General features: G+C 46.9%; 1 protein-coding gene across 3 annotated transcripts in view; it reads right to left on the bottom strand.

Moving 5' to 3' along the window:
- The window catches only part of LOC308573687 (hexosaminidase D-like), a 50,401-nt gene extending 33,860 nt beyond the window's left edge, over positions 1-16,541 (bottom strand). For 2 of the 3 annotated variants that reach the window (XM_081170891.1, XM_081170892.1), the window contains exon 1: positions 16,346-16,541. The gene's annotated coding sequence lies outside the window, so the exon portion shown is untranslated. Of the gene's footprint in view, positions 1-14,250; positions 14,273-16,345 lie in introns of those variants that run through there. The other variant, XM_081170893.1, reaches the window with a different exon arrangement.
- Between the last annotated feature and the right edge of the window lie 1,892 nt (positions 16,542-18,433).

Below are 18,433 nucleotides of genomic sequence, written 5' to 3'. Positions count from 1 at the left end.
CATTGCATGACTTTAGGTGCCAAGCAAACACATTCCTCTTTGCCCAATACATAATCTATAGTCTGTTAAAGGTGTGGGGAGGGGTTGATTGTGATTATTTTGTTATTATGCTGTGTATTATTATGTTTTGTATTATGTTTTATTATTATGCTTCTTAAAATATTTTTAATGTACACTGCCTGGGATCTTCGATCAAGGGTGGTATATAAGTCAAATTAATAATAATAATAATAATAATAATAATAATAATAATAATAATAATAATAATAAAGCCTAGTTGACACCAGGCAGTGAGGGCTGTTGCCTATGCGAGTCCTACTCAGAGGAGACTCATTGAAAATAATGGGCATGACTGGGGTCCATTTATTTCAATGGGTCTACTCTTAGAGTATAACTTAATTAGATACAACCCAACTTCTGAGCAATAGAGGGAAGCCTTCCCCAACCTGCAGCCCTCCAGAGTTTAGCCATGGTAGAGAGACATTGCCTCCAATTCAGAGGTATAGTGGTCTGGGGACATGGGGTAGGTCAAAGATCTGTTACTATTTCTGCAGCAGCATCTCTGTCTCCAGCATCCTAAAGCTGCCCAATCACCACAAAAGGGGAGCTTCTTAGCCAATGAGATGACGTCTTCTCACCCTTTCTGGCCATTGGAGCCAGTCAGAGTGAAAGGAGGTGTGTCAGCCACTGAGGATGGGCTCCTAGGGTCTCTCTGGAGAAGGCAAGGAGTTGTTCCATATACTCCAAAGCTGAGTACAATATTTAGGAGCACTGACAACACAATGTGCTTCAGCTTCAATAAAAAGGTGTGCCAGTTTTGTTACATAAAATGCAACGTCAAGGAGAACACAATTTAAGTCTCTCCGAAAGAAGATATTGGAGAACTCCAAACCATTTGCCCACATACGTGCATGGAAAATAGTAGATCTAGCTAAAAGGCAACACCAAGAGACCTGCATTGATACTTGCAATACATCTCTCTTTATGATTATTGTATAATCCTGGAAAGTTGTATAACCTAAGAAGGGACGTGGCTGTGACTATCATAAAGGGATCCCATGCTCCTGAAGTTGCCACTACACTGCTGCTCCAATTCCCAGCTTCTCTGCTTGGCATCCTCATCTCCAAGCAAAATGCCCTTTGCTGCCATTCAGCTAGGGTGAACTGGGGACTGCTGTCTTGACAGATCACGCTGGGAATCGCAGCCCCATGTAATATCGCTAATGGGCTCCTCTGCCTGCCCAGCTGCCATTCGACAAGGTCCTGCAGCTGCTCAGGAAGGTTCAATCAACAGAAAAGGGCTGCAGACAAAATGCCAAAGACAGCATTTTCTCCCGCAATGGATGGATTATAGGGCAAGCGGGATTATGGGTGGGGTGCTGCAGGGGATCTTTACTTCTAAGGTCAGATGACATTGGGACTCACATCAAATGACGCGGAGAGGGGTGTGTGGCGATGGTGGAATCAGCCCCAGGGACGCTGCTGAACATCTGAACATCTCAAAAGACATTTTTGGAAAAGAATCAACAAATGCTTTTTTATTGTTGTGTCTGCTGCCTTAAGCTCCTTCGGGAGGGAGGGCAGGATATAAATCCAAATCAATAAATATTTCAGTGCTGGTGATCAGTTACAGTGGTACCTTGGTACTCAAACGGCTTGGCTCCTGAACAAATCAGCTCCTGAATGCCGCAAACCCAGAAGTGAGTGTTCCGGTTTGCAAACGTTTTTCAGAAGCCGAACGTCCAACATGGCTTCCGATTGAGGGCAGGAAGCTCCTGCAGCTAATCGGAAGCCGTGCCTTGGTTTTCGAACCATTTTGGGTGTCAAACAGACTCCCAAGATGGATGAAGTTTGAGAACCAACGTACCACTGTAGTATCCTCTACTGCCCCTGAGCACAGCTGGCTGGCTTAGGGGGGGCCTAGAGCAGGCTGTGTGACATAAGCAGCATTTCTGCTACCTGAGGCAGCTTCTTCAATCTACCTCCTGGTAGGGTGGGCCTCTTCTTCTGTTGTTCCCCATATACCGTAAGTACATGGAAAAAATAGAGTTTGCTGGGTCAGGCCAAGGGCCCATGTATTCCAGCATCCTGTCCTTACAGTGACCAACCAGATGCCCCAATGGGAAGCCTGCAAGGCAGGAGCTGAGCACAAGAACTCTCTTTTCTCTGAGTTGATGCTTGCTGCCTGCAACTATGGAGGCAGAGAGTAGCCATTGTTAGCCTTGTTCTCCATGAATCTGTGCAATCCACATGTAAAGCCAGCCAAGTTTGTGGGAGCAAGTTCCTTCGTTTAACTATGCCCTGCATGAAGAAGTTTTCTCTGCACTGCATCTTCCAACAAGCAGCCTCATTGGAAGCCCATGATTTATAGTGTTATGAGAGAGGGAGAAAAACTTCTCTCTATCCACTCCCTCCATGACAGGCATAAATCCACAATCTTCTATCTTGTCGCCTCTTACTTGCCTTTTCCTGAAAACTGAAAAATCTCAAATGCTGCGAACTTTCCTCATAGGGGAGTCACTCCTTCCCAGTGCTTTTTTTTTTCTCTTAAAAAAATGTTTAGGGGTACTCTCGTTTTTCTACTCATATTGAAATACTGCCCCTCAATGAGGCCAAAATTAGATTCGCAAAATATTTAGGGGTATGTGTATCCCTGTGTCCCCCCAGGAAAAAAGCGCTGCTCCTTCCCCTATATCATTTTGGTTGCCCTTTTCCAGCTCTACAATTCTGACTCTGTACCCACCCAAAAACTTTCACACATGAAAGGTTTTGTAGGGATTAGCGATAAAATGGTTACAAAAATAACAAGGAAGTGTTGGCGATGCCGATCCTAGAAGATTTTTTAAAAAACCGGAACGGGTATGAAAGGAAAGTTCTTTCTCCCTCCCTCTTTTTTCAGTCGATAATGTGCACATCCTCCCTCCAGTAGTGAACTCAATGTTCCCATGCTGACAACAGAAAAGGAACCAAGAACGAGGCCACTGACAAACAAGGTAGAGATAGGTAAGATTATGAACAAGTGCAGAAAGTGAAAAGAAACAGGTGTCCCCCCCACACCTCACATAATACTAGAAGCCAATACAGTCCAACAATGAAGCTGAATGCTGGAAGATTCAGGACAAACTAAAGGAAGGCCTTGGAATCATAAAACTGTAGGGCTGAAAGGGACACAACACCCTGCAGTGCAACAGGACTAATCGAAAGAACAAATATTATTACATTTTTTACCCTCCCTTTCTTCTGTCATGGACTCCAAGTCAGCGTAAAAGTGGTTCTTCAGTAGCCTCCCATCCAGGCACTGATGAGACCCAGGCCTGCTTAGTTGCAACAGGTAGTAGCCTCAAAGGCTCCGGGCCCTAATTTGCACCCAATTTATGCCCTGTTAATTTCTATGGGACTCAAGTACAGTATTACTTACTTTCTTTGATTGGGCCATTGTATCATAACGACCAGCAGATAAATCCTAAAACTGCTGATCATTTCTATATAAGTCTTCGCATGCCTATTTTCATCTGTATCAATGATAGCAACTTTTTGATGGATGGATGGATTTAACATGCCAGTCTTCATCAAGAGATCCCAGGGCAGTTCACAAATAAAAAAGAGGTAAATTTTACCAAGTCCCCCTGCTGCAGAGGGCAAAAAAAAAACCTTAAGAAATTATGAACTATGAAATTCACTACCAGAAGTTGCAGTGATCGCTACCTACTTGGGTGGCTTTAAAAGGCAAATTCATGGAGGTTATTCTTAATGGCTGCTTGCTTTGATGGCTATGTACTGCCTCTAATATTCAACATCCAACATAGGATGGATGTCTCTCAGAGACTGGGATTTGGAATCACATGCAGTGAGGGTGCTGCCGTTTGCACTCATTGCTAAATGTGGGCTTCTTCCCATTCGGACATTTGGCTAACATGAAGAAAGGATGTTGGTCTGATCCAGCAACGCTCTTTTGACATTCTCCTGAAACAACACCCCTTTACATGGGGAAAGGGCAGGTGACCAGACTATGGAAACTCTAGGGGCCTAACGCCATTGGGACCTCAAGCCAGGGTATACATTTTCTTGGAATGTGCAAAGTATTCTGAGCTTTTACATTTCTATGTCTACAAACAAATGACACCTTGGCTGAAAGGGGGAGTGCCGATCTACTCGTCAGCAGTTCCCCTTACATAAGAAGAGCCTGCTGGATGAGGCCAATGGTTCATCTAGTCCAGCATCCTGTTCTCACAGTGACCAACCACATGCTTGTTTTCCTGCAAGCAGAATCCGAGCACAAGAGCAACTCTCCCCTCCTGCAGTTTACACAAAAAAAATAAAAATACACCACTCTTTCTTGCACAGAAGTCAATAATGCATTGTGAAAAACACTTCCTTTTGTCAGTCCTGAATGCAATGCAAGCCACAACTATCACATAATTTAAAATCATCTCATTCCATTATTTAGATACTGTCTATAATTTAAAAGGGACGCGGGTGGTGCTGTGGGTTAAACCACAGAGCCTAGGACTTGCCGATCAGAAGGTCGGTGGTTCGAATCCCTGCGAGGGATGAGCTCCCGTTGCTCGGTCCCTGCTCCTGCCAACCTAGCAGTTCAAAAGCATGTGAAAGTGCAAGTAGATAAATAGGTACCACTCTGGCGGGAAGGTAAACGGCGTTTCTGTGAGCTGCTCTGGTTTGCCAGAAGCGGCTTAGTCATGCTGGCCACATGACCCGGAAGCTGTACGCCGGCTCCCTCGGCCAATAAAGTGAGATGAGCACTGCAACCCCAGAGTCAGCCACAACTGGACCTAATGGTCAGGGGTCCCTTTGCCTTTAAAATTTAAAAAGTAAGAAGAGTCTGCTGGATCAGACCAAAGGAGGCCCATCTAGTTCAGCATCCTGGTCTCACAGTGACCAACCAGATGCTTGTATTCCTGCAAGCAGAATTCAAGCACAAGAGCAACTCTCCCCTCCTGCAGTTTCCAACAACTGGTATTCAGAAGCATTTCTGCCAACTATGGAGGCAGAGCACATCCATCATGACTAGTAGCCTTCAATAGCCCTCTCCTCCACTAATCCTCTTTTAAAGCCATCCAAGTTGGTGGCCTTCACTGCTTCCTGTGGGAGGGAGTTCCATAGTTTAACAGAGCACTGTGTGAAGGACTTTCTTGATGCTGGGTAACTGATCTGTTGCCGTCTGCAGCCATTTGAAGCCCTTCTCGCCTCTGTCGCTGCTTTGCATGCCATCTGGCCAAGTCCCTACTCCATTTAAAAACTATGATTTCTATTTAAGGGAGCAGGAATTCCCTGGGCATTGTCATCACTCCTCCTGCACCTCTCAAAACAGAAAACGTTCAGTAACACACACACTTCCTGCAAGAAAGAGTGGAGAGGGCAGGGTGACAGAGTTTCTGCCCTCTGGGAATAACTCTCTGTGGCATCTCCATGGTGCTGCGTTAGCTAATTACTAGTGTGGGGAGCAAGGAAACTCTGTTCCAGGTTTTTTTTTGGCACATGTCAGAGCACAGAGGAGTGTCTCCTGGGAAAGATGCACAATTTGAGGGCTGTGATTCGCTCAGCTGCAGCAGGAGTGCATAAGCCAAGATGGATTCTGGGAACATCTGGATTGTTTTCCTGGAGTGGTCCATCTTCTAACAGCAAGCAGACAGGACTGATACCTACAGGATGTTCACAGGATATGGCCATGCATCTGGCATTTAAAGGTCTAAGGGGGGAGGAGAGCCTTTTCATCCACGCCTAAACTAACCCTTTTACACAAAAAAGATACCACTTTTTCTTGCACAGAAGTCAATAATGAATTGTGAAAAACGCTTCCTTTTGTCAGACCTGAATGCAATGCAAGTCACAGCCAACGCCTAATTAAAAATCATTTCGTTTCATTGTTTAGATACTGTCTACAATTTAAAAAGTAAGAAGGGTTCGCTGGATCAGACCAAAGGAGGCCCTTCAAGTCCAGCATCCTGGTCTCACAGTGGCTTGTACTGTATTGTATTCCTGCCATCAGAATCTGAGCACGAGAGCACTCTCCCTTCAACCATGAGGGCTGTGTTCAGCCACTGAAAACCATTTGCTTGGAATCACCAGTGGAGAGAATGCTGTGGTGCTCCGTTCCTGTTTATAGACTTCCCCCTGGGGCATCCGGTTGGCCATTATGAGACTAGGATGCCACACTAGATGGGCCACTGGCCTAATCCAGCAGGCTCTTCTTGTGTTCTTAACAGATTCCTTGCCACGTTTGACATTTTAAAAATAGTTTTTACAAGGAGTTTCTTTTTAAGTTGTCGACCACCTTATGTTATTTTCTATGCAAGTGTGGTTGATAAATAGTTATTTTTTTAAAAAAAATATTGCCACTTGCCATGTACACCAGTGGGTGAAGTTGGATGGGGGGGAATCCCCCTCCCGTCCATCACCCCCCCCATCTTTTCTGTTCTGGTCTTCGAGTCCCTGCACACCTCAACAACTAGAACAACCCAAGAAATGCACAAGAGCAAATGTGCATTGCTCTTGTGCATTGCTCCCAGCCTTAGAATACAGTGGTACCTCCGGTTAAGAACTTAATTTGTTCTGGAGGTCCATTCTTAACCTGAAACTGTTCTTAACCTGAAGCACCACTTTAGCTAATGGGGCCTACCGCTGCTGCCGCCGCACGATTTCTATTCTTATGCTGAAGCAAAGTTTTCAACCCGAGGTATTATTTCTGGGTCAGAGGGGTCTGTAACCTGAAGCGTCTGTAACCCAAGGTACCACTGTACCACGTTTTGCAGTGAAACAAGTGGATGTTGTAAATGCAACAGTAGCAAGAAAATTAGAAGCAAATAATGCAGCCAGGGAAAAAAGGCACCTTCTAGAGTTGACTATATAAGTTCCTTTCTGGCCAGCTGCTAAGCTGAACAAAAACAGGAAAGGAAAAGATGGGGAGGAAGGGAGGCAAGCCTTGGGCGTGATGGAAAGAAAGTTTGGAATAGCCTGACAACGGAATGGATTGGAGGGGATGGCCCACTGCCTTGACCCCAGGGCATTTTGCTGACCCAGGCGAAAGATGAGATGGTGTCCAGTTCCAATTCTACGCACAGGACAAGAGGGACAGCCCCACTCCCAAGCCATAATCTACCATGCTAGTTACGTAAGTTTGCTTCTTGGTTTGGAGTATTTACTCCCCCCCCTCCTGGAAAAACTCCTGTATATGCTCATGCCAAGAAGCTGACCATACTGGTGTCTGCATCTTGCTTCAACCCTGGGGATGAGGCTGTATCATCGACTGAGTGTACGGGTTGCACCATCCCACCCTTTAACACTTTGCTGTTGCTCTCTGCCATCCCGCCTCCCAGCATCTGCCATTTGAGACGGTTGCCTCACTTTGCCCAAGGAAAGAGCCGGCCTTGTTAGGCCATCCTTAGTACAAAGAGATCTCACCTTCCAGCAGAGGCTTGAGGGGACAGAGAAGGAACAGTCCCTTCCCCTCTGGAAAGATGAAAGCCAGCCAGGAATTCTTCAGCTCTGCTTCTAGCGCTGATCAGAGCAGAAGGTCCCTCAAAAGAAGAGGGAGAGGAGAAGTGGAAGGAAATTCTGAAGGTCCTCTTGGTGTAGCTGGAGGTTTATTTTAGGCAATTTCCAGCTTTGCTCATAGCAAAACTCTGCATGTACGCCTCCCCTCCCCCTTCTGTGCTGTCTGCCCTTACAAGGGACCCGTCCGCTCGTATCAGCAACGGGCTTTCATATTCTCAGAGGAGAAGGAGACATTCCTTCCTCTGTTGCAGCCCTGGAACTTTTTGTACCAAGGATGGGCAGAATCTCATAAAGGTTGCAATGCTGAGTGGTTTGTGTGTCAGACTAGGAGCTTGGAGACCAGGGTTCAAATCGCCACTCAACCATGAAGCTCACTGGGTGACTTTGGGCCAGTCACTGTCTCTCAGCCAGTCTAGTGAGGTTTCACAAGATTGTTGTGGGGATTAATTCAGGAGGGAAAGAACCACATACAGCACCTTGAGCTCCTTGGAGAAAAGTGTGGGTTATAAATGCAATCAATCAATCAATCAATCAATCAATCAGAGAGAGGCTTCCTGATGTGTGAAGATCTTAGGTCTGCAGGTCTATAGCACAAACCATAGTTTTAGGGTTGTTGTTGTTGTTAATTTCATGCATGAATCACTACCCTGGAGACCTCCCAAAGCGATTTGTAATATAACAGAAAAAAGAAAACAGCTACATCTATCAAAGCAACTTTAAAAAGCAATTATATACGTAAAAAAAAGAGAGCGCATGAATAAAATCAATTCACATCCAAGACAGACACCGACTGGGATAAAGATTTTAGAAGGCTGGTTTTATTTTAAGAGGTTTGCAGAGTTAAAGTGGATCAAAGTGTTCTTAGTGCAAGCTACCCACTTTAAGAACAAAGAATCTGACTTTTTGTGGTTTGGAAAGTGCCAGGAAAATGTGGGGCAAACGAACAACAAACGGGAAGATGCCCAGAGGGCAGGAGATTGGTTGTTAGACAAATTCATGGCGGAGAGAGCTTTCGATGTCCACTAGCCATGATGGCTATGCTCTGCCTCCACTGTCAGCAGCAGGGAATGTTCTGCTGGAAACCCTTGCAGTTGAGAGTGCTTTTGTGCTCAGACCCTGCCTGCAGGATTCCCACAAGAGGAATCTGGTTTGCCCCTGTGAGAACAGGATGCTGGACTAGATGGGCCACTGGCCTGATCCAGCTGTAGGGGTATTCTTATATTCTCAACGGGTTTTCTGACAGAAGACTGTGCTTTTTATCCCCTCTTCCCTACCTTTCCGGGTATTGAAGGAGCGTCTCCACCCCCATCGTTCAACCCGCACACTGAGGTCCAGCGCTGAGGGCCTTCTGGTGGTTCCCTCACTGCAAGAAGTGAAGTTACAGGGAACAAGGCAGAGGGCCTTCTCGGTAGTGGCGCCCGCCCTGTGGAACGCCCTCCCATCAGATGTCAAGAAGATAAACAACTATCTGACATTTAGAAGACATCTGAAGGCAGCCCTGTTTAGAGGAGTTTTTAATGACTGATGTTTTAATGTATTTTTAATCTTTTGTTGGAAGCCACCCAGAGTGGCTGGGAAAACCCAGCCAGATGGGTGGGTATAAATAAGTTGTTGTTGTTGTTGTTGTTGTTGTTGTTGTTGTTGTTGTTGTTGTTATATCAAAATATTGTGCCTGGCAAGGGCATGAGTCCAAAAGTCTCATCCTGTGGCTCTCAGCCAAGGGTGGGCAGCCCCAGCACGAAATGCCCACCTACAAGACCCCAGTGGAGCACACGACGGAGCAGGCTAAGGTGCTGGGGGAAGAAGGAGAGCCTAGCAGCTGGCTGGCAGCAACAATTTGAATCTATGGTGACCTAGAGTGTGAGCTTGATGTTTGTGTCTGCTACCAGTGCTGACTGTTGCTTTATCTAGTGTTGAGATTGTGCAGTACCAGGCAGGTTATGACTCTTGGTGGTGGCAGCGAGTGGACGGAAGTTGTTCTCTACTCTCCAGGTCTGGCCCCACTCAGGTGAGAGAGGAGAGAGGAGTATTAGATGTCCCAGAGGAGATGGGGCATGAATCCATCAAACTAGGAGTGGATCTTATTTCTGTATGCTAGGCATTGCGTTGTCATATTGCTGAGTGCGAGTGGCTTACGTATATACTTCATGTTTATGGATATAGATACATATCCATGAGTGGCTGGGGCAACCCAGCCAGAGTTGCGGGGTATAAATAATAAAATTATTATTATAACTATTATGGTGCAGTGTGTGTATTTTGATATGGTGTTGCTCTACTTATTTGGTGTGCGCGCACACACACACACACACACACACACACACAAAATATGCTCTTTGGTTTTATCTATCTTATGTCTATGGATATGGATACAGCCTATGTATTTTGACATGGTGTTACTGTGCTGATTTTGCGTATGTACATACTTATAAATCAGGCCTGGCCTGTCCATGAGGCAGACTGAGGCAGCTACCTCCAGCAGTGGAATCCAAGGGGCACCTCTGTGGGCGCGTCCCCCTAGTGCACTTCCAAGATCTTGTGAGAGTCTCACAAGAGCCCTGCAAGATTGCAAAGAGGCCTCACACAACCTTCCAGACAGCCTGGTAAGGGAGGCTTTGGTGGGGAAGGTGGCATAAAGTGTGTAGGGCAGCACCTTTCCCTTTCACCTCAGGTGGCAAAATGGAATGGGTCGCCTCAGTGTATATACACACTTCGGTATTTATCTGTTGTAAACAGCTTCAATATCTTTTAGACCAGTGCTCATTGTCTAACATTGTGTATGCCATCAAATGCCAACAGTGTCCTTCAGCTCTCTATATTGGACAAACAGGCCAAACCTTACGCCAAAGAATAAACGGACATAAATCTGACATCAAGAATCACAAAACAGAGAAACCAGTAGGAGAACACTTCAATCTCCCAGGACATTCTATACAAGATCTCAAAGTAGCTGTTTTACTACAAAGGAATTTCAGAAATAGACTGGAAAGAGAAGCTGCTGAATTACAACTCATTACCAAACTTAAAACCATGGAAAGACCTGGGCTGAACAAAGACATTGGATTCTTATCTCACTATACATGACTAAACCATTTCTCACCTTCTTACCCCTTGCCTTTTCCTGTAAGACCTATTACAGTCGTTGAGTCGTCAACAGGCTCTCTCAGCTATCTGCCTATCTCCCATTCCCACCACCCTTCTGAGTAACACCCCTCCCCACCTTCTCACTATATAGAAGGATCTGGCAACTTCTGTTTCAGTGTATCTGAAGAAGTGTGCATGCACACGAAAGCTCATACCAAGAACTAACTTAGTTGGTCTTTAAGATGCTACTGGAAGGAACTTTTTTAATTTTAGACCAGTGGTTCCTAAACCTTTTCAACTGCCCCCATAGTTCCACAATCTCCTCTCCAGCGCCCTCTAAAAGGTAAAGGTACCCCTGCCCGTACGGGCCAGTCGTTTCTGACTCTAGGGTTGTGCGCTCATCTCACTTAAGAGGCCGGGAGCCAGCGCTGTCCGGAGACACTTCCGGGTCACGTGGCCAGCGTGACGAAGCTGCTCTGGCAAGCCAGCACCAGCGCAGCACACAGAAACGCCGTTTACCTTCCCGCTGTAAAGCGGTACCTATTTATCTACTTGCACTTAAGGGTGCTTTCGAACTGCTAGGTGGGCAGAAGCTGGGACCGAAAAACGGGAGCTCACCCCGCCACGGGGATTCGAACTGCCGACCATGCGATCGGCAAGTCCTAGGCGCTGAGGTTTTACCCACAGCGCCACCCGCGCCCTCTACCCTACCCTAAAGAAAGTACTATTCAGAACATCAGTTTGCAGAACCCATTAAGGAAGATAACAACACGATAAAATTCAAAACGGGAACAATCAAAGGCACATTTATTCCAAATCCAATTAAAACTATGTGGTTTAATTAATGCGAAAAATGGATGAAGTTAATTCAACGTTGCCAGCTTTTCAAAGTCTGATAGTCATTTACACCTCCAGCACCCCCTTCCCTTTAGTCTAGGTCAGGGTCAGCAAACTTTTCCAGCAGGGGCCCAGCCCACTGTCCCTCAGACCTTGTGGGGGGGCCAGACTATATTTTGAAGAAGAAAAAAAAGAACAAATTCCTATGCCCCACAAATAACCCAGAGATGCATTTTAAATAAAAGGGCCATTCTACTCATGTAAAAACACGCTGATTCCCGGACCACCCGCAGGCCAGATTTAGAAGGCGATTGGGCCGATCCGGCCCCCGGACCTTAGCTTGCCTACCCATGGTCTAGGTCTCTAGCAGGTAATCCCACCACCCAGTGTTTTAGATAGTAAGTGGTATATCAATGAAAATAGTAAGAATAATAAAAACACAGAGGACTGGATAAATGATCTAACCTCCCTGTTCACTTAGTGCAAGCAACTCAGGATGAGTGCACGATTAATAGGCCATCGGGAGGAGCCTCGCTCCATACTTCTTCCATCCCACATTGAGACAAGGGCCAAACCAAATGACCCCATTAAATGCCTGATTACATTTAAAGTGTCTACTTTTTTCCCTTTTCAGCAACTACGTAAGCCTTTTCAGCAACTGGCTACTGCAGCTCCTCAACTGATTGCTCAAAATTGGGAGGGTTTGGATAATTTGCAGTTATCCATTTGGAGACAGAAAGTTTGGACAATGGAAAAGCTGACTAAACAGTCAAAAGCACTGAACAAGCGGCGGGCACAAAATGATTTTTTTGAATGGTGGTATGCCTTTATGACATGCGTATTAGAAAATGATTCAGATGTAGAAATGCCAACAGTGAAGGCCCAACCGTGGCAGGGTGTATCTGGTACACTTTATTCTTGTAAGGGGAGGAAGAGTTATTGATGTTTGTTTGGGTGTTTGCAACATTGTCATTTTTAGATTATTATTATTTTTTAATACAACACACAAACACCAATAAGCAGTGAGGGGGGCAGAGGGAAAGCAGGACTGGGGTGTGTAGAGAGAGGTTAACCCTTTCCCCACCAATACATTCCAAAGAAAAATGGAAGCTGACGTGGGCCAAAAAGGGTCGTTTAATCCAATCCCCTCCAATGAATGATGTGCTGTATTCTCTTCTCTCTCTCTCTTTTATATAATGAATGCTATTTCAGGCTTTGACCCAGGATGAGGCAACTGCAACCCTCCATATGTTTGTTGGACTACAGCTCCTGTCATCCCTGACCACTGGCCATGCTGCTTGGGGCTGATAGGAATTAAGAGTCCACCAATATTTGGAGGGCTAAAATGGATGGTGCAGACCTGTTTGGTTATATTTTATGCTGGTAGTTTGTTGCAGCCAAATGAGGGAAGAGGGTGTGCATAGGTTGCGGTTCTAATAAATAAACAGCAACAACACCACCACACACAACACGAACTATTCTAGTTGTCCTGGAAGGGAGGCATTTTTGTCGGGACTGCTCTAGCTATGCTGCATTTTCCACCTCTATTGCTAAGTTCTAACAATACTTTAGACAGCTAAGTTTTAACAATACCCTAAACAGCCTCGGTCCAGTATATCTGAAGGAGCGTCTCCACCCCCGTCGTTCAGCCCAGACACTGAGGTCCAGAACTGAGGGCCTTCTGGCGGTTCCCTCACTACGAGAAGCCAAGTTACAGGGAACCAGGCTGTTAAGTTGTGGGTGAACATATCAGACGGCAGAGGGCCTTCTCGGTTGTGGCGCCTGCCCTGTGGAACACCCTCCCACCAGATGTCAAACAGAAGAACAACTATCAGACTTTTAGAAGACATTTGAAGGCAACCCTGTTTAGGGAAGCTTTTTATGTTTGATGCATTACTGTATTTTAATATTTTGTTGGAAGCCGCCCAGAGTGGCTGAGGAAGCCCAGCTAGATGGGCGGGGTATAAATAATAAATTATTATTATTAATTATTATTATTATTATTATTATTATTATTATTATTATTATTATTATTATTATTATTACTAGAGGTTGCTGAGTCTGCTCAATTCACTCGCCAACCACCTTTCCCTCATTCCTAATCAAACCCATTACATCTTCCCCATCCGTCCCCCCACAGCTCACCCCAAGCCCTTAAAATTTTTTTTTCAAATATTTTAAACTAGAAAAACAAAATCTTTACAAATTCAATTTACATTTCCTTCGACTTTCCTCCTTTTTGCAGTTGCTTAATTTATACTTTTTTATTGCTGTGTATCCTGTTCAAACTATTTACTTCATTTTTTCCTTATCTTTCCTATTTACTGTATTTTTCTGTGTATAACACGCCCCCGTGTATAACACAACCCCTATTTTTTGGGACTCCAAATAAAGAAATACCCTATATGCACTATCCATGTATAAGGCGAACCCCCCACTTTTAAACTTGAAAAAATAGAGGGGAAATATACGGTAATCATTTCTTACTGCACGTGTTTATCTCAATCCTGGTAAAGGTTTTACTTTGTTTATCTTCAAGTAATCAATACATTTTCCTCATTCTATTTTTAAAATGAGGTGCTTCCCACAGTGAGTTAGCAAGCCCTCGTACTCTTCGTTAAACATGCTTGCAGGGACGTTTCAGGAGGAGAAGAGGCTCCACAGAGCGGCTTGCTAAACTGCTGTATGAAGCGCCTCTGCCCCCCATCTTATATCGCCACATGTGGAGGCCACACAAAACTACCTATCAGCAGCGGTGCAAACTGCTGGGTGAGGCAACAATCTTACATTTTATATAGGCAGATAAGAGAACGTTACCCACTCTGCAGGCCCAGAACCAGAGGATGCTCGTTGGTGAGCAGGCTCTCCCGCAAGGAAATGAAAGTAACCTCAAGAATAAGCTGAAGGGCGGAGGCTTGGCTGCAACCCACAGTAACTGGAAACAATATTTAACTCTATTGTTACTCATTGCTATATCAACGGGCTTGGTTGCCACTATTGTGGGGTGGGGGCCAGCAGGGGCTGCTGTGCTGCAGTTGCAGTTTCCTCTGAAGCCAAGAATCTCCAGCAGCCCTCATCCCCAGGGTCTTCCTTCCAAGCCCTAGTGGTTTTGTCCAGGGGTACTCAGTCAAGGTTACACAGTACCAGCATTATTATTTATGTATCTCTATTTATTTATTTTTTAGAAAGGTTAAACATGTGTCACTGTAACTCCATGGTGAATACCGGCACCTTTTTTTGCTTTTTTTAAAAATGACCAGCCCCATACCCTTGCCCCACACATTATGCTGGACTTTGTAGTGGGCACGGAGGGGGGTGTGGAGTTGCCAGAGGGCATGGTGCACCCTTTTCCATATTCGCCCCCCCCCAATCTAACAGAACCAAGCATTATGAGGGGCCCAGCCAAAAGCACTCTGCGCACAGCTGGGAACCTCCTCACAAGGTCAGCAAACACAGGAGACCAAAGAACAGATTAATAATTAAAACAGATACACACTTGCACAAACCACACAAACACCTCCCCACCCCCGCAGCTTTCCTTGACTAACCTTCCTCCGGAAAAAAAAAGACAGAGCCAGCTGTGTCCCACATGTGGTGGTGGGGGAGTGTGCATGTGTCTGTATAATACACCTATACAGTGCTTTTTTTCTTTAGGGGTACTCTCATTTTGACTCAAGAAACTCACCACTTTATCGTTCAAATCGAGGAAAATAAATACAGTAAATGGACAAAAGTACAAAGATTCACAAAATGTTTAGGGGTATGCATATCCCAGCGTACCCCCAGAAAAAAGGCACTGCATCTATACAATAATCTTACATATCCAAATGCCAAGCACTTTATTCTAACAGGATGCATAGGAGGAAGGCCGACAAGCACCCAGGCTGCAGCATGCCCGTTTGAGGCTGCGTCTACATCAATTAAACTGGTTGAATTCTAGATTAATTGTCATGGCACTTCCTTCCCTGCTCCCCCCCCCCCCCAACATATAGGAGGTTTGTTAAAACAATGCCGAGGTCCCTGGTTGCTGGTCCCAAGCCCCTCCCCACCGCCTTTCCCAGAAGGCAGGACAGCGAGACAAGTCTGAATATCTTTTGAAGTCATCTTGCAGGTGCCAAAGCCAGCTTTGCTAATCTGTGGGGAGGGTGGTAGTTTAAAGATAATAATGTGATGATGATCAGAATGCTTTAGATTATAAAGGACTCCCGCTTTCTGTTATTCACCAGGCCTCTTCCAAGGTTGTTGGGGATATAGAGGATATAGGGCACAGGATGCAGATGCAGTTGGCAGGACAGTTCCACCCCCACCCCCAACCCCTCTCTGCATCATCTGGGCAAAACGGAAATCAGTTCTAACCAACCTCCTGCCACAATAAGCTGGTGGCACGCCAGAGCCTCCCCCCAAAACACTTCCTCCTCCAACCTTCTTGCCCCCCTCCCTGAGAGATAGATCCTTTGTACTAAGTACCTCGGTTGGCATGGGGCAAATGCCTGCCTCCCCATAGCCAACAGCTGTGCCCCCTTTCCATTAACCCCTTCCTCCCCCACCGGGCAGAAGCACCAGCCCTGCTCATGCCATCCTATGCTGGTGGTGCCCACAGACTCCTGCCAGCTTCCATGCCCTGCGCTCATTAAATGCCATCTAGCTGCGCATTGGCAAGCTCTCTCTCCGTCATGGCACCGCCAAACAGGCCTCCGCAGCCTGTGCCAACCGCCCCCGCCCCCACCCCAAGCCTGGCACTGGAAGGTTATTCCAGCCCCAGTGCCCCCAGAAGCACCCCGGGACTACTCTTTGCACCCCATCCTGGGGTAGGGGTGGGGAGAGGGACCCCCCTCTCAGCTCCTTGCCCCCCGCCGCCCCGCGTCATCGGCTGCCCGCTCCGCATGCCACCCACGCGCCCAGGTAGTTTTACCTGCCGCTACTGGGATTCCGAGCTGGCAGCGGGGAGACGCAGCGGCCGCGCCGAGCCCCTTCCACCTGCCGGCAGCCTCTTCCTACCTGGCCCGGCCAGGTGCGCCCAGCAGCCGCGAGCAGCCGCTCCGGCATCGCCCAGCCCTGCAGCGGGAGCCGGTTCGGGGGCGGAGCAGCCAGGAGACGCCCTCCCATCGAGCAGCAGGAGCGGGGAGGGAAGCCCCGAGGCCGCCTGGCAAGGGCGAGAGATGCCAGCCAGTGAAGGAAGAGCAGCATTATGGCAGAGAAGAGAGCAGCCTTCGCTCATCCACCCCCGTAAAAAAAGAAGAAAAGAAGCTGGTGCCCTCCAGGTGTTTTTGCATTACAGTTCCCATTGCCTAGCCTCCCTCCGGATGGGAGTTGTAGTCCAAAAACTCCCATGGGAGTTGTAGTCCTACAACATCTGTCGGGGGCCAGATGTGAGGAGGGGAAGGGAGCTGGAAGATGATAGTGGTCACATCCATACAAGACCTTCAAAGCACTAACAGCCACAGCTTCTTCCAAAGAATCCTAGGAACTGTAATTTGTAAAGGGCCTTGACAGCTGCTAGTACAGGCACCCCCAAACTCGGCCCTCCCTATGTTTTTTGGACTACAATTCCCATCATCCCTGACCACTGGTCCTGTTAGCTAGGGGTGATGGAAGATTGTAGTCCCAAAACAGCTGGAGGGCTGAGTTTGGGGGTGCCTGACCTGGGAACCTTCGGCATGCAAAGCAGGGGCTCTGCCACTAAGCTTGTGGAACAGAAGGAGCTACTTCCGATTGCTCTGCCCCTGATATCTCCCACCCCTCTCTTAATCAAGTCTCTGCCTTAGGGGTCTGTCCTATCTTGAGTCAGAACAGTAGTCCATCTAGCTCAGTATTGTCTGCACTGACTGGCAGCAGCTCTCCAGGACTTCATTCATGGTTCTCTCCCAGACCTACCTGGAGATGCCATTGGGGGCAGAACCTGGGACCTTCTGCAGGCAAAGAGATCCATAAAACACTGAGCCATAGCCCTTTGTGTGGGACCTTGCGCTGCTCAACCCAAGCCCTGAGGAGGGGGTCATACAATTTCCAAAAAGACAGGTGCAGGGGCTCAAGGCACCATCTCCTCACACGTGGTTCCCTTGCCTTTGACCCCATGCAGTGATGGCTGGTGTCAATTGGGAATGATGGGGTGGAATGCAAGAAGCCCAGCAGTAGGTTGCGCCAAGAGCCAATGACAAGCAAAGCCAACTCTAGTTCTGTCCCCGTCCTCATCCTCCTTGTAAACTCAGCAGGGAGGAGCAGGAGGAAGCAAACTGGCAGTGCTACCCTCTAGACTGGTTTTGAGTAAGCAGCTAGCCATGAATTGGCCAAGGGCAGGCGAAGACTGGTGGTGGAGCAGTGCCCCGTTTGCCCCAATGGGCCAGCACCCACTGATCCAATGTATGAGTGGTGAGCTGACGACACGGCACTCCACACATGCTCAGGAGCTCTTTCTCTGTAGTGTCACATCACATTCTCCAAGGCTGAGCTCCAAGACTGGAAAAGGAGGGTTCAGGAGCTGAGGCCAGGCAAGAATCGAGCCCTGCATGTTTTAGGTTATGTGTACAAAAAGAGTCATCACAGGTCAGTGACCCAACAGTATGAACACACGTCATCTCTGGGGCTTTTGAAAATAATCATAATAACCACAACAACTCACAGCATGCTCAGTTTGGCATGTATATGTGATACGTTTAATTTATTAATAGTCATACTTTTATTCAAAGGAGGAAAAGGTGGGCCTCAAGGCCTTCTCCCCATTTCTAATTTCATCCTGACAGCAGCTTTGTGAAGCAGACTAGGCTGGGTGATGGTAACTGGCCAAAGTCACCCATGGTTGAGTGGCGATTTGAGCCCGTGTCTCCCAGGTCCTAGTCCAAGACCCTAACCACTACACCACACTGTCTCTCAGGCACACTGTCTGGGGTTGCTGAGAACTGTAGTGCAAAACATCTGGAGGGCACTCGGCTGGCTTCTGCCCCCTGCGCATGCAGAAACAGCCCTCCATAAAATTTCTGACGAGCTCCTCACCTCCATATCC

This window comes from Podarcis bocagei, assembly GCF_964188305.1.
Source record: "Podarcis bocagei genome assembly, chromosome: 14".
In the NCBI taxonomy this organism is placed as follows: Eukaryota; Metazoa; Chordata; class Lepidosauria; order Squamata; family Lacertidae; genus Podarcis; species Podarcis bocagei.
Note: the sequence above shows the minus strand (reverse complement) of the source record. Positions and strands in the feature narration are given on the sequence as shown.